Genomic DNA, 15,637 nt, shown 5'->3' with positions numbered 1-15,637 from the left:
CCTTGTCAGACAGTTCTCAGGTTTGAGCTTCACATCGTTTCCACAACCTGGAGCTCGATTTCCACACGAACAAAACAGAGGAGGAATTTCAGGGAAAGGCCAGTTCAACAACTTATAGTTTGGCTGTATTATGCTAGAATGAAATAGCTATTTTTATTTCAGCATCCTTTATGAACTTTCTAAAAATAGATGTGTGCATTAAAGCACGTAACTGCAATGTTCTGATATCATATAAACGTAACCTCTTCCCTCCCATGGAACCCTTTGGCACTGACAGAGTTTACCTTTGGAGCGCTGTTGGTACCAAATGGCAACACTGAGAAGTGAAAAACATTTGATCTGCCAAAAATGTGGCAGTACATGGTTCAACAGAGCAAAGTGCAGTAGTAAAACCTGGCATAATTCCTCACCAAGCAGGCAGAAATGTTGTGTGAGGAGCTGTTATACAGCGGTACAGAGCTCCGTGGAACAGAAGCAGCAGGAGGGATATTTGGAGTGCCCATACTGGACTTGCAGATGTGAAGTTTTGACTCTTTTATAACAAATTTGGACATTTAATTACGTGAATGTCCAGACCCAGCCTTAGTTGCTATTAGGAAAGAACTCCCATGGTATCACATGCCACCAAGCTCTGGCACAAGTCCAGCATCTGATAGAGTTAGAAAGCATATCCCTGTGAATCACCAGTGCGATCTCCTGCAGTAATTTCACACCCTCACATCCCAGTCTCCCAGGGAAAAGCCAACCAGTCCTAAACCTCTGCTTTTTTTAGGAGCAAAAGCAGTGACAGACAAAAGCTGTGTCGGTAACACGCCCTGTGACTGTGCCATGATGTCTCGTAGCAGTCAGCACGGGCAAGTTGCTTTCTGCAATTTAATGTTTGAACATCATATGCACTGCGGCAGAAGATAACAAAAATCTGCCCTGTTTGGTTTAAAAAAAACAAACAGACAGAAAACCCCCAACAAAACAAGACAAAACCAAACAAAAACCCAAACAAAAATATTGACCAGAGGATTATTAGGTACATTGGGATATTCTGCAAGCGTCATTTCACTGTTCTAATTCAATACAAAAGCAAAAACACTCAAGTGCAAAGCACACGTTATGTTTGCACTTACATGAAACGACCTTGCTGTGGCCCAGCTTCAACCACACAAAAAGCAGAGGGAATTCAAACTCCATCTGATGTTAGAAGCAATTTTACAGATATAGGGCCTCAACAACCTTCCCGTGCTGTTGGCACTGCTGACCCTGGCTAGAAATATGCTTGACTAAAAGTTACCAGTTGATTTCTCCATAAAATAAATCTGGTTCTTCCCTGGCAAGAAGAATTCTCAAGCTGTAATTTGTTGAACGTGACATAAAGTTGTTGGTCTGGTAGCCAAAAGCACGTAGTCAGAGACAACATAAAAGGCCATTTTCTGCCACATTTAGAACTCGATGGAGGTGTCCACAGCACCTTTATTCCAGGAAAAAAAGAAAAAAATTAAATTAACCCCCCCCTCAACAATCAACAAAAACCACCACAACAAAAGTCAGAAGACTACAGTAAATGGAGAGGACATAATATTATGATTATGTATTTTCAGAAAGGGCCACAAGTTAGTTTACCAGATGAATAATCTGACTTGTTTTGTCAGAATCTACTGAATATATGCGTATAAGTGGGGGCAGAATAACTTTTTTGACCTCTGAACTCATTCACAGTCACAAAGATCTTTTATATCCATAGAGTAATTGTGAGAAAGCTTTTTGCCATATTCAGGCCCTTTTGCAACACTCTGAGACAATCCTCTTAAGTTATGCACTGTCTGCTTTAAAAAAATCCCAAATCCTATATAACACCCCTTCCACAGATTACTGTGGGAAATCAGTTGGCAAATTTAAAAGTTTTAGAATGAATGACATTGTTTTAAGAAGAACTTACATATTTTTAAATGTATTTATTCACAAGAAAGAACACGAAGGAAAATGCTCAAGTGGACTCAGTGTTGAATTAAAAAACTCTGAAAACACTGTGAGAAACAAAACATGGTGAACTACTGAATGTTGTCACTGCAGTTGTTTTACAGTTCAGAAAAAAAGAAGACAACTTTTAGCTGTATAATAATCAAAAATAATCCCAAACATATCTCTTTCCTTTTGAGTTTTCAACTATTGGTTTTTACTTTGTTCTCCAAGAAAAAATACTGATAGAATGAAATAAGCACCAGTTTGCAAAATTCTTAGTGCAAGTAGCTAAGTTCCTGGATGTGGAAGGCATTAAATCCTTGGACATGGGATGTGGGTCACTTCAGAAGCAAGAGTAAAATCCAAAAAAAAACCCCAGTGAAAACAAGGCATCAGCTAAAGGTCAGTCCTGGAAAACCAACTGACTACTGGCAAACTTGTCTCAACATTCCTATAAATTTAAAAGTCAGTCCTTGCTGTCTACAGCAGTTTCCCAAGGGGAAACAGAATAATTGATTTAAATACTAGTTGTCACCAAGGGTTTCAGTAGAAATCTCCAGAAAAAATACTCCACAAAAATACCTAAAAGAAAATATTTATCAATAACACAGAATTCGTGCTACAAATAAAAGTGAATTTAGCAAGGCAAACAGAATCTAGACGTGGTCCCAGTGGTCATTTTATAACTACCAGATTTAACTTGCTGCTCTTTGGGTAAGAGTAATTCACGTGCTTTGAGAATAACCACATCTCACAACGTCTCCTTCGGATTGAAGGTTGGAAATGACATTTGTGCTGTTTTTTTAGGAAGCCCACTTACCTTTCAAGCTTCAAGCCCTAATGAAAACCAGCACCAGGGCCAGGCGAATCTGCCAACATGCATTTTAAGTAAGTGATTGCTTTAAGTCATAGATGCCAGGAAAAACAATCAGGAAGCCCTTGGATGCACTCAGGAGACCCGTGTCCCTGCGAAAGGAAGTGAACAATGCTGCTACACTGCTCTGCAATCTATCAACACTGATGTCTGCTTTTCCACTCTCCCAGCTTCTGGCCAAAACTTCTGCTAATGAATATTGTGCTTGTTTCTCCCCTGCACTCTATAAATAGTCACCTTGAAACTCAAGCAATCACAGCAAAGGAGCTCGGAGGTGAGGGGAGCGTGGGCATCCCTGTCCAAGGCAGACAGGCCCGGGCACCTGCAGCAAAGTGCTCCCAGATTAATCCCACAGTTCCTGCAGCAAAGTGCTCCCAGATTAACCCCACAGTTCCTGCAGCAAAGTGCTCCCAGATTAATCCCACAGTTCCTGCAGCAAAGTGCTCCCAGATTAATCCCACAGTTCCTGCAGCAAAGTGCTCCCAGATTAATCCCACAGCTCCCCGTGTGCCTGGTGGGATGTGCTGGCCCAGGAGTTTGTGTGGTTTAACAGCAGCAGGGAGGCAGTTCAAGGCCTTGGCACGTGCAGCCCTAACATTGCATGTGGTCCCTCCTGCAGACTTTAATTCTTAAAAGAAAGGGTTCTCACCAGCATCTTACCTGCACATTTAATATAATATCATGATTGCACAGGTTTATATTTGTCATAGTGGATCGTGGTGCTGAAGTTTGGAGCATTCTCAGACTCTGGGGTGTGTGTCCTCACATATATATACACACATGTATGTATATATATAGATCTATACACACAAGGAAAAGTACATCCAGATGGCATTGCAGACCTCCTCAGCCTTCTTCAGAATCATCATTTCCATCTTTCCACTATCTGGAGAAGAATTTAAGGTGACTACACACTTGAAGATTAATTAAGAATTAATCTCTCACATTGTTTTAGAATTAAATCCATATATCTGTCTAATGATCTTGGGCATATATTCTAGTGGTGCAAACAGCACAAAGGAAAAGTTGTGGACACAGATCACATTATGGATGGGAAAATTACAACCCTTTTCTTATTTTTCATTCAGCCTTTTTTGTTTCCTTGTAGTATTTCAGCAACAGATTGATTTAAATTGATCTAGACCTCTTAGACAAAAAATTACTCCTAGTTAAAAACCACTTGCTTTTTTTTTTTGTCTCAGCCAATAAATTCTGATTTTAATTGCATCAGAATAAATTTATAGTGTCAGCTGATTGCCTCAGATAAGAGAGGGGAAAAAATCCTGACAAGGAGCACCCAAACCACAGTTTTTCTCTCAGTATAACTTTCCACACAACTTCTAATTATTCGTGGATTGACACAGGGATGACTTTCATTTTAAAATGCTTTTCTGGAATGATCTGAATTTTTGCAGACCTATTGATCCTGAAAATACTACCTTATCTTTAGCATTTCCAGCAATAATCAAAGCTACCTTGGGGATAGTGTTTGACACAGAATACCAATTCATCATACAAAAATATCCCCCCCCAGCCCCTGAAGCTTTAAGATTTAATTACCTCTTAGAGATGGTTTAAACTTTTTGTTATATGTGAGTGAAATCCTAACACAAACAAGTCCTTGGGAGAAGTATTATTCTCTTATAATGACATTTGCATGTTTTAGGTTCCTCTGCAACACCTTTGCAAGTAGTATGTTCCTACTAGTCTACTCTTGCTCCCAGGCTGATGCAAACTCTGTCCTCATTTACAAACACTTCTTAACGAGAGAAATAATTATTTTATATATTATAATTTGTATCTCTCACCAAAATAAACAATTTTCTAATTGGATAAGTAGAATTAAAAAAAAAAAAATACTATCTAAAGTCCCATCTTTCCTGACTGTGGCAAATAAAAGTGTTACTACACACAGCCAGCTGTCCTAGTTATGCCTAGAAAGCTGGGATCTCAGCAGCAGGAATGAACTGGGCTGTGTTGGAAAACAAAAGCTAGAACAACGTTTGAAAAGCTCGTGGTGGGTGGTCTGTCAGTCCTTCTGTGACTTGCCAGAACAGCTCTGGGATGACTGGTCAGACTAAAAAGTCCCTGAGCCTTTCAGAAACCCCCCCATTTGCAGTTCCACGACTCGTTTTCGCCAGGAATGAACAGGTTGGGACAACCACCATCACTTCATCCCTAATACCTCTGGTTACTCCAGACTTTTCCCTTGTTTTCTGTGTGACGAAGAAAGGAGGGAGCTCCTTGCCCGGGGTGGAGGTTCCAAAGATGGACTGGGCTGGAACAGCGGAAGGAGCCACGCAGGGCTTGGGCTTAGAAATTAAGTTATCACTGTTTCCTCTTTCAGTTCTCTGCTGTCTCTGGTTTATTTCTTGGTTAAACCAGTGCTCATTAGCTGTGTCTGCATTCAGTCTCCAACCATTGGCAAAATTGAAAATGCACATTTGATCAACGTTACGGGAGCTTCAGGAAGGAAAACCCAGGAATTTCTGCACTGAGGCAAATGCTAAAGGTTTAGATGAGGCAGCAAATCAACTCACAGGCTGCAAAGTTGTATCTGCCCAGATATTATGATCCTTTTTTCGTCTGCACAGAGGATAGTCTTAAGTGTATTTTCAGTTATTTAAAAACAAAGAAAGCAAACCCAGGTACGAAGATACAATATTTGAAAAAAGGTTGTTTTACTGTACAAGAGTAAACCCATCAAGGAAAACAACCATCTTTCATAGCCCTGCAAAAAGACACCAGGAGATCTTCATCCACTCCTTAAAACTTCTGACAGACTACATACACTCATTACTCATTTTAACAGGCTGCAATGCCATATATTAATCAGAGTCTGTACTAAAGCAGTAATTATTGCAAAGTTCTACAATTCTAAGGGGGTGTTCAAGCAGATGAACTTAGTACAGATTAATATTCTTTTGATTATATAACTTACTGGGACCTGAATAAAAATGAAGCCATAGAGTGTGTGCTCTGAGTTGGCAGTGGCAGTGGTTTCTCAGTGGCAGGCACACGGGACAAAACTTCACCAATCTCTCATCTTTTTTCCCCTTTCCTATTCATTTATCCTATGGTTACATAAAACCAGCAGGGAAATGAATTATGCATATTTTTTTAGCCCACTGAAAAGTTAATGAAAAGTTAAATACAACTTAGGTGTGTGAGTTCACAAAGCACTTATTTGACCTTGCTAAGCTTGAAAAGGCATTCCAAGATTAGCCTGGCATGTATTTCAAGTGTACAAAAAATACAAAGTTGGTTCTTAAAACACTAGTACAGACAGTTTCATGCCTAAATCCTTGTTATGTTTAGTGTATTTATAGGAAATGACTCACCTTTAAAGTGGGTTCTTCCTTGTGGTGCTCGTATGTTCAGATGCTCCTGGTGAAGCTCCAGCCTTCAATAAATCCTGCTCTGCACAGGGGTGAACAAAGACTCTGCAAGTGTTCCCATGTACCCATTTTTGTCACAGTGGCTGTGAAATATTGCAGTGTTCTACAGTTGAGCAAATGGGAGGGAGGGGACAGAAGGAGATGAAGAAGGGGGAAGAAACTCCAGCCCTTCCACCCTTTTCAGTTGCAGGGTTTGCACACAAGCCTGACAGCCCCCAAAAGCCCATGGTGACACTTTCATCCTCCAGCTCACTTCTGCTTCTCCATTATGTGTTAAATCTCATTTTAATGTTAGGCTGTGAACCTCTTATTTGCCACAGGGCAAAGCAAATTACATGTAAAGTGAACAGAGATACCAAAGGTAGAACAAACTCCCTTACTCCAGCAACACAGAAGCAACACAAGACTGGAATGTTTTATTCTCTGCTTTATTTCCTGTTCTTGTGTGGCAATGGAGAACAGGACAGCTCAAGATCTGATGTATCACATACCAATCCTCCATCCCCACAAGGAACACAAAGGTAAGAGTTGCTTCTCTCTATCCACTTGGGAAATAGAGGCAGCAGTTTAAGGAGCTGAAAAAAAAAATCCATGTTTAGTTTGACATCTCTAAGTTATTTCAAGCTCAGCAATTTAAATACTGTACTTGAGGTGCAAAAAAGTTACTTCAGTAATTCAGCTCTGCTGAGAACTGCTGGAAAAAGTTTCAGCTTCAGCTGACAGAAGCTGATCAGGTCCAGGTTATCTTTGCTAATTTATCCAAAGAATGAGAGGATGAAGGATGTTACACTGCTGCCTCTCAAAATGGTAAATACAGATGAGCTGTGGGAAAAATATAGTATCCAACAGAAAACCACACATGACACTCAGACAGGGCCACAGGTACCAGCAACAAGAGTACTCATCTCAAATCCTTATAACTTGCTATTGACCTTAAACCACTAATTAAGCCTAAAAAATATTTTTATGTAATTATTCCTTTTCCCTGATTAAATCTCCTCCTTTACAGCCTTTTTGGCTGTAGTCATTATTGTATTGCATTGCATTATTATGGAGCTCCTGACTTCCAAAGGACAAACTCCTGGTTAAGTTATGTATGTCTGACCAACAGACATAAAAATTTATTCTCCCAAATGCACCTCTTTGTATCATGTTCTCCATTTTTGCCACTCTGAATCAATAGAACATATTGCAGCTTTTCCATGGTTTTAGTGTTGGGGAATGATACATTTTTTTCCAAGTAATTATTCCATGTAAAAAAAAAAAAAAGGTTTTAAACTGGCAATATTTTAGGTAAGTTATTACAAAGGTGTATAAAACCTGTTTGATATTATTGCTCCATGTAAATTACTTTGGCCTCTTGCAACTTTTAATACCTTAAAACCAGCAGCTTAAGGAGACAATCTTGCAACAAAGAGACTACATGTACTCTGTGTTTCTGCACCCTTGTCTTCCCTTTCTTTTTATTATATACAGTTGCATGAAAATCTTTCATTTTGTTACCACTTCATTCCTTTTCTCTTCCCCCTCCTATTATGATGGAAATGATTTAAGAATTAACCTGCTGGCACCGACTCCTGGGTCAGCTTCTCTATTTCTGTTTTGACATCATATAATGAAGATGAATTTGGATTCAGGCCCTGAATGGCAGCTTTGGGAGGAGCTCAGAGCCAGAGCCTGCACTGCTACTGAGCTAAGGAAAAGCAGGACAAGTCTCACAGGCTCCAAGTTACTGTGTGAACTCCTGAAAATGCCAACCGACAAGATAATCAGCATATTTCTCACCTTAAAATAAATCATGGGTTTGGATTCTTTCTCCCTCAATGGCTTCAGTGTCGCTGTCACATGTGCATGATGTAACTAATGAGTTTAGCAACTTTTCTGCACATCCCAAAAGCGACCTGAAAGCAGCAATTAACCCGGCCCAGACGAGAGCCCGGTCTTCAAGGAGACCATTTAAGAACACAAATACACGTTATTGAACCATGGGCTGCACAATGCCTCTCTGGAAAACAGCAAAGCACCAGGATTACAGTCCTTTAGAAGCTCCAAGTGTATCACTGATGGTGGGGGACAACAAAAAGGGTGTTAAGGCTGGACCCCCTGGAGCAGTCCCGGTGTTTGTGCCTTTCGGGGTCAGCACAGAGACAGGTCTTGCTTGGGAGACATAGCTTTGAGTCTGATGATCTCTTGAGTCCACACCCAGGGAACGAGAACAGAAAGGCAGGAATGAAAAAACGCTGTGCCAGAGACAGAACCCGCTCAGAGAAACATGGAGCAGGGAATCAATGCTTTGGGATCCTCAGGGCTGTGCTGTGCAGCCTCAGGTTGGTACACCTGACAAATCTACCCTAGTTTTAGGCTGTGCATCCACCAAGAGACCAGCTGAAAACAGTATTTTTCACAACAATCAAGATCACTGGTAAATATTTGACAGTTCTGTCAAACTCCATTTGGCTGAGGTTGCTCTTGCCCTTCTGGATGAGCTGTTTGTGTTTCGTACTTGATGGTACCGACAGAAAAATGTCATTTGGACACAGACCATTAAGTCTACATTTGCAGTATCTTTTTGTAGATTTTTTAATTTTTAAAGTTATAAATGTTACTGGTTCTTTGCTGTTTTCCTCGAGGGAAGGAAGACATCTATTTGGAATACACATAGCCTGAAGTAGCTAATGTGCTAAAAGCAAAGGCACAGGTTCACAGAGCAGTGGCTTCACTAAGCCATGGAGGGGAAGACAATCAAGGCCTTCTGTAAAACTGAGATTCAGAACTCTGTATTATAAATTTCAGGAAGCCTAGCAGCAGACAGAGGTTAGAAAAGAACAGTAACCCTGCCATGTTAACCATCAACACACTTGGAACATCACAGCACAGAAGTGCTGGTACCATGGCATGAGTGCTTCCATCCCCACACAATCCCGGTGCAAGAGTCACCCTGTGGCTGCTTTGTGACTTATTTTTCTTCAGAGATACTCAATTTTCCCCTAATTTAATTTTAGGGTGAGGAAAATAGAAACACTGGGGTTGTTTATTCATCTCCTCTGTCAGTTGGGAACTGTAAGTTTATGCCCCTGAGAGGAGGGCAAAGCAGCTGAGAAAGGCATTTTTTACTAAGACCATTAAAACAGGGCAAAGGAGAACCCAAGACACTTTTCTGTACTAATTAATTTGGAGAATTAAGATCCCAAGTCCACAAGACTAATAGTATCACCCAGTGATTTGCAGTGTAAGCTGAATGTCCCAGTTTAGCTTTGTCCCCTACACTGTCCTTTGGGGCAAGTAGTCATCACACACAGAAATAAATATAACCTGTGCTGGTTTGTTGTTTTTAAACCACTTTCTGTGTCTTTATTACAGTCACTTTGATTCCTCTGACAGAACTGATGGTCTAAGTCAGGTGCTGTTTAACACCAGGTGAATGACAGAATCTTGAAGGTGCCCAAAAATTGCCAGCAAAATCCATCTGTGCACCTGGCTTGTCCATGCAGCAGCTGATAAACCACAGACAGAACAGCCCAGGATGGGATTCAAGCCAGGTCTGACTCACCCAAGTAGCAACAGTGCTGCCTTGGTTCTTCCAGGTGACATCAGAATACAGCTCAGTATGAAATCAGATGGAGGGCAGGAAAAGCATCCAAGGTACCAGAGGTGTTCAGACAGCAGCATGATAAACATGCTAATACAGATACCCAAACAGAAAACACAGCTTATAACTAACAAACAGTTCCTTTCCTTGTATCCACAGTAATTTTGATAGATGAGCTAATGACAGGCTGAAATTTGTTAAGAATTTTTTTTGCAAAGCCATCTTTTCCTCAGGTGACAAAATAAATTTAGAAAGTGGGCCCTAAAAGGTTTTGTGAGGCTTCCAGTCTGCTGTGGTGGTACAACTACCCCCAGCTCCAGGAAGAGCAATCTGTATCCCAGCAATTCCTGGGAGACCTCCTCATAACCCCTTCTCAAACCCACCCTTGACGAAAATCCTGCCCCCTTCCCAGGCCACCCATTCTAGGGACAGATTAATTCTTAGGCTGCTTCTCCTCATGTGTGGCCTAAATTTCCATCCAATTTAACTGCAAATCTCTTGAAAACCAATTCATTACTATTCTCCTTGCAATTACTATTTCTTTATTGGAAGACTCATCACATCTCACCCTCAGTCTTCCCTGCTGTAGGCTAAACATGCCAACTCTCCCACTCCTTCCCCACAGGACACATTTCCCAGACCTGATTCCTGTTTCTCCTCACTGGCTTCCCTCCAAATTGTCAACATCTTCTCATCACAGGGTTCCCAAAATTGGACACGGGGCTGCAGCAGGAGCCTTATCAGTAACTGAGTGGAAAGATTACTTCATCATCTTACAGACAATCCTGCTTATGCAGCCCAGCACTTGCTTTTTTTGGTCCTTGTGTTCTTTGGCAGGAGTATGAAATTATTAGTCCTTGTTTAATTACTAATCCGTGGCAACTCCCTCTACTGTAAAGCCTTTGGTTTCTAAGAGCCTAAGCCTGGTTTTTGGCTCGTTCAGTTGACACAGAAAGCAACTTTTCTTTTTCATCCTACAAACATTCATGTGTCTTGAGGAATATTCAGGATCCTTCATCCATGTTTAGACTACATAACCAGCAGGATTTGCAGTATAAAACCTCCCAAAGTAACTTTTCCAAGCTGCTTCATCTTCCCCTCCTCCCACGTGCAGTGCCTGGCATATGACACCCACAAAGATCCCATGATTTTGGGGGTTGCCAGCACTATTAATCACAGAACACATGGCCCAGCTCTAAATTTTGACAGTCTTCACCTTTGCAAAACTGCTGATCTGAGAAGTAAAGGATATTTGTCCTTCAGGCAAATGATATTCCATGGAAGTACCTTGTGCACAGCTGTCCAGCTGTCACACCTGATCAAACACAACAAATATTAAGTGCCAGGGTGCATTTTGCTTGTTTGGGAGATTTCAACTGCACTGTTTTGAACACTGAGGAGAACTGGAACAAACTGTAAAATGAGGATAATTTATACAGAACTCTCTTATAGTCTAAGATCCAAGAAAGTCTTAAAAAAATACATATCTTTAGGAGCAACTTTATTCTAATTCCATCTACAGGGAACTTCAGAAGTCTTCTGAGGAGCTTTGTGACCCCTAATTAGAACTTTGCCCAGACAGAGATTGGAAATTAAGTGAAATCCCCAGACAGACTGAGAGAGGAATCTCTTTCCCCCCTGCAATTATGTAAAAGCTATAATTATATTTGTTACATAAACAATTTAACTGGGGGAAACATTAGATAATTGAAGACAGCCCCTCCCTCCAACCCCAGTTCCCCACCACTCATAGCACAGCAAGAGTAAAATTAACTCAGCAAAGAGTGTTCCCACTGCAGAGCTAATTCTGTGTGTGGATGGGGCTGTGCTGCTCACTCTTGGAAAGAAAAGTGTTAAAGGAAACTATCTGAGACTATTTTGGAGATCACCTTTGGTAATGCAGCTGCATACATTACATTTTCAATCTGTTTAATCAGTGTCAAGAGTCCATCCTGTAAGAAATCAGATAAAAGAGCAAAAAAATTACTTGACAGACTGAATAATTCCTTTGTGCTTAACCAGTCATGACAAGGATCCCCAAACTCCACCTTTGCTGGCAGAAAATGGAGAGATTCTGGGCTGCAAAAGGGCTGAAAGGTTGATCAGCTGTGATTCAACTCATAACAGAATGAGGAGAAACCCTTGTTTTTCCCCTCCTTAAAACCATTCTCTCTGAAGTTACCTGCACAAGGACACCAAGGCACTGCTTCAATACTGCATTAAGGCAGGACAGAAATGCAAGTCTGTGACTGTTGTACATGGACCTGGAAGAGGCAGTGAGGTGACTCTGGTTTCCAGCCAGAGACAAGGAGAGGAAATGGGAGGGACACAGCTCTGTGTGTGTGTGGAGGGGGGAAAAGATGTCTCAATTTTTCTGTTTTAAGCCCCAGCACTGTGATTTCTGGATATGACAACAGATCTATGTTGGACCAGTGCCTACAGCTCCCTGACAGCACAGAGACATTCCAGCTCCTGCAGCCCACTGGATGCTGCACATTCCAGGGAAGGGGAGTGCTGGATTGCCACCAGGGGAGGGGCAACAGTGGCCAGCATCAGAATTCAAGGGTAGGAACTCCTCCAGGCACAGCAAATGGTGACACAGCTCTGTGGTGCTCTGTGGTTTCTCTGTGCAGGGAGTCAATAGTGGTCTGGGACCTAATTTGTGTAACAAGCTATTTAAGAGGGAAACTAATTGAAGTACATAAATCCTGAAGAGTATCACATCAAGCCAAGATACTATTATTAGTCCAACCTAGATAATGTTATAGACGTGCATCAAGAAACCTCAATAAAAAAATTACTAGGAAATGTTCCCCACTTCAAGATCCCTAGAGAGAAATTCTCTCAAGCAATGATTAGATATTATCCCAAATCACAAAAAGGAATACTAAAAATGGACGTGGAGAAGGAAGGTAGAAAAAGCACAAGTTCACCCAAATGGGTCACAACTTGTTCCTAACATTCATTCTCAGTATGCTTTGGAGGTAAGAGAGCAGAACCAACTAACAGAGTGGCAGCTGAAAGGAAAATTAAACCATAATTCTGCCACAAAATTATTTTTTAAATTGCATGTTACTTATGTAAATGTTGATGTAAAGTTAATTGACAGAGAAGCATTTCCAGCAGTGTCCTCTGATAAACTCTGGTCTCATTCTTCCATTACCTGTCCTAAGCATATTGAATTTTCCCCTCTAACAGCTTCTACCAATCCTACCCAAAGACAGAAATAGCCTTTATGGGTATTTCCATCCTTGTGATGTGATCAGGCTGGAGCACAAGGACACACTTGGGGTTTCTCTTCCAGTCATCACAACCCACGGGGAGTTACGTTCATGTGGACGGGAAGCCACAGATGAGAAACTAAAAGCAACCAGATAAAAAAAACACCCAAAACCACACAAACAAAACAAAACAAAAGGAAAAGGAAGAAAAAAAGAGGAATGAAGCGTGTGCAGTGAAGAAAGGAGGCTGAGGTGAAGCAGGACAGGGAAAGCACCAACACACACCACATGTGTAGTAATTGTGACCCTGAAAAGAAACAGGGGAGTGGAACTTTGTCCCTTACAACACCCACTTAAAGTGAACTTTAAGAATCAATACTTTAGAAGAAAAGCACAATCAAGTGACAAGAAGAGACATCAGCTTGAACTGAGTAGCTCACACCACATGCTCTACAGAGTACAGCTACCTGAAAAGTTCCTCCTCTAGTTTTTAAATTCAAGTCTCTCTTAGAAAAGAGAAATACACCTTTCTGAAGGATTTCTTGGGTCAGCATCTCGAACAACACATTTAGTGCTGGCTGAACAAATTCCTTGACAAGGAACAGAGTTTTGCCTTTCTCTGAGAGACAATCCTCTGTGCCACTGCCACTTGGAACAAGCCTTTCACCATCCCCTGCTTGAAAGTGGAAGTATTTTCTTATGCTGTTCAACGTGTGGTACCATTTACTTCCAGCTCAAGCAGCAGGAATCTCTGTGTTAGTAAAGGTAACACTGAGACAGGTCTAGGAGACCTCACACCAGTTCAAACAGGACATGCCAACAGGTAGTGTCCCTCTGTGACAGGGCTGTTGGAGTACAAGTGTTACATTACAGGTGCTCTCCGTACCCACACTGTGCATAGACTGGAAAAGCAGCTCAACATTCCACTCCCTTTCTGGCCATATTTTGTGTCATTTTTTTGTGCTTAGACTACAAACCCCCAGGAAGGCATTACTGCAGCCCCCTGCTTGCACGTGGAGTTGTGGTGATGCAGAACCAAAAAACTCACCATGCTGCACATTGAGTTTGTGGTGTCTCATCACCTCCCGTTCTGGAACTCATGGCTTCCCTCTCCCTCTGGGTTTTAGGTTGCTCTGGGGAACACTGTGATCTCCAGGATCCCACACACACTGTCCAGGCAGCAGGCACAGGGTGGTGATGCTCACACAGCGACTCCCTGCAGCCTGGGCAACAAACCACACTGATTTTGGGTCATAAAAATCAAGTGCTGCCTTTGCTGACTTTCTCTTACAGTCTATTGCTTTCATGTAGGCCCTGAAGAACTACAAGGCACATACAAAATTATCAGCAATATTTTTTCTTCATCCTTTTATGTGAGTAAATAATTCAAACCCTCTGCCTCTGACTGTAACTTTTACCAGCACGTCTTTGTCTGGTTTGACAGTGCATCCCAGGCCTTGCTATTCTGCAGAACATCTTCCCAGAGAAAGCTCCCAGAGGAAGTCCAGGGAAAGGCCAGATTTCGTTTTCAGCATAAAAAATTGGTTACTTAAAAGAAAATCCAGCAAACCCAGCTCAGCTCCACCTCACATAAGGCATGGGATTATTTGACTCAGGTCACAAGAAGTATTTCTTCTCTTAAGGGTAGATTACTTTTACAGTAAACAGCTATAAATATATTTGAGAAAGAAAAAAAGGTTCTGTTGATGATTATCTTTTTCTGTTTGTAACTCAGAGTGAATCCATAAATCTTGGCTTGGCTTCTAATTCACTGGAAAGCACTTATACATATATTTATACATATAAAACCTAATCCAGTCCTTACATGGAACTAGAAATAGAAAACATAAACACGCACAAAATGCTAAATCAAAAATAAGTCTTGAAAAATGCAAGTGATGTTGTGCCCTTAGCTTGGCTCATTAAGAATGAGTTAGATTGCAATCATTTGCCATCTTCATTTATTCTCCATCAATAATAATGCAAAGTTACTCAGCTTAAGAACAGCAACCTTAGTTTCACAGATGAAACCTGGATGTTTTTAAATGTGACAAAGAAACCCCACAAAACACCATAAATTTGATTTCCATGTCACTATGCCAAAAAAAAAAAAAATATCAACCAGTTGACTTCCAGGTAGAGGGCAATGTCCAGTACTCATTAAACTGAACAGGCCACTGATTCAGGAGGTCCAGGCACTGCCATTTTTAATACTGATATAAATAATTTTATATAAGCTGAATGCCAGGGACATGGTTTACTTCCAAGGAGTACTTACAATTTTGGTATGGTCCACTACTGCACAGTAGTCACACAGAACATCTATTTATAGTTATTCCCACTAACACAGGGCTATCAGAAACAAGCTCTGGTTTTTATTCATAGTGTAAAGATGAAAAACAGAGTCATGGAAAAATGTGCTCAGCAAGACTCTGCTCTTCTCACAATGTTACCACATTAATACCTGTCAGTACCACCATCTGAACAGCCCCTGGTGTTCAGCACAGACATTTTCAGACCTCAGGTGTCTCTGGGTGTTCCTGATCCTAAGTGTTGTCTTCAGAAATCCTAAGGAAGCAAAGGACTGTGAACACAGGGAAAA

This window comes from Pipra filicauda, unplaced genomic scaffold, assembly GCF_003945595.2.
Source record: "Pipra filicauda isolate LSUMZ 115617 unplaced genomic scaffold, ASM394559v2 scaffold102_size2360937_pilon, whole genome shotgun sequence".
Classification (NCBI taxonomy): domain Eukaryota; kingdom Metazoa; phylum Chordata; class Aves; order Passeriformes; family Pipridae; genus Pipra; species Pipra filicauda.
This window is presented reverse-complemented; position numbering follows the sequence as displayed.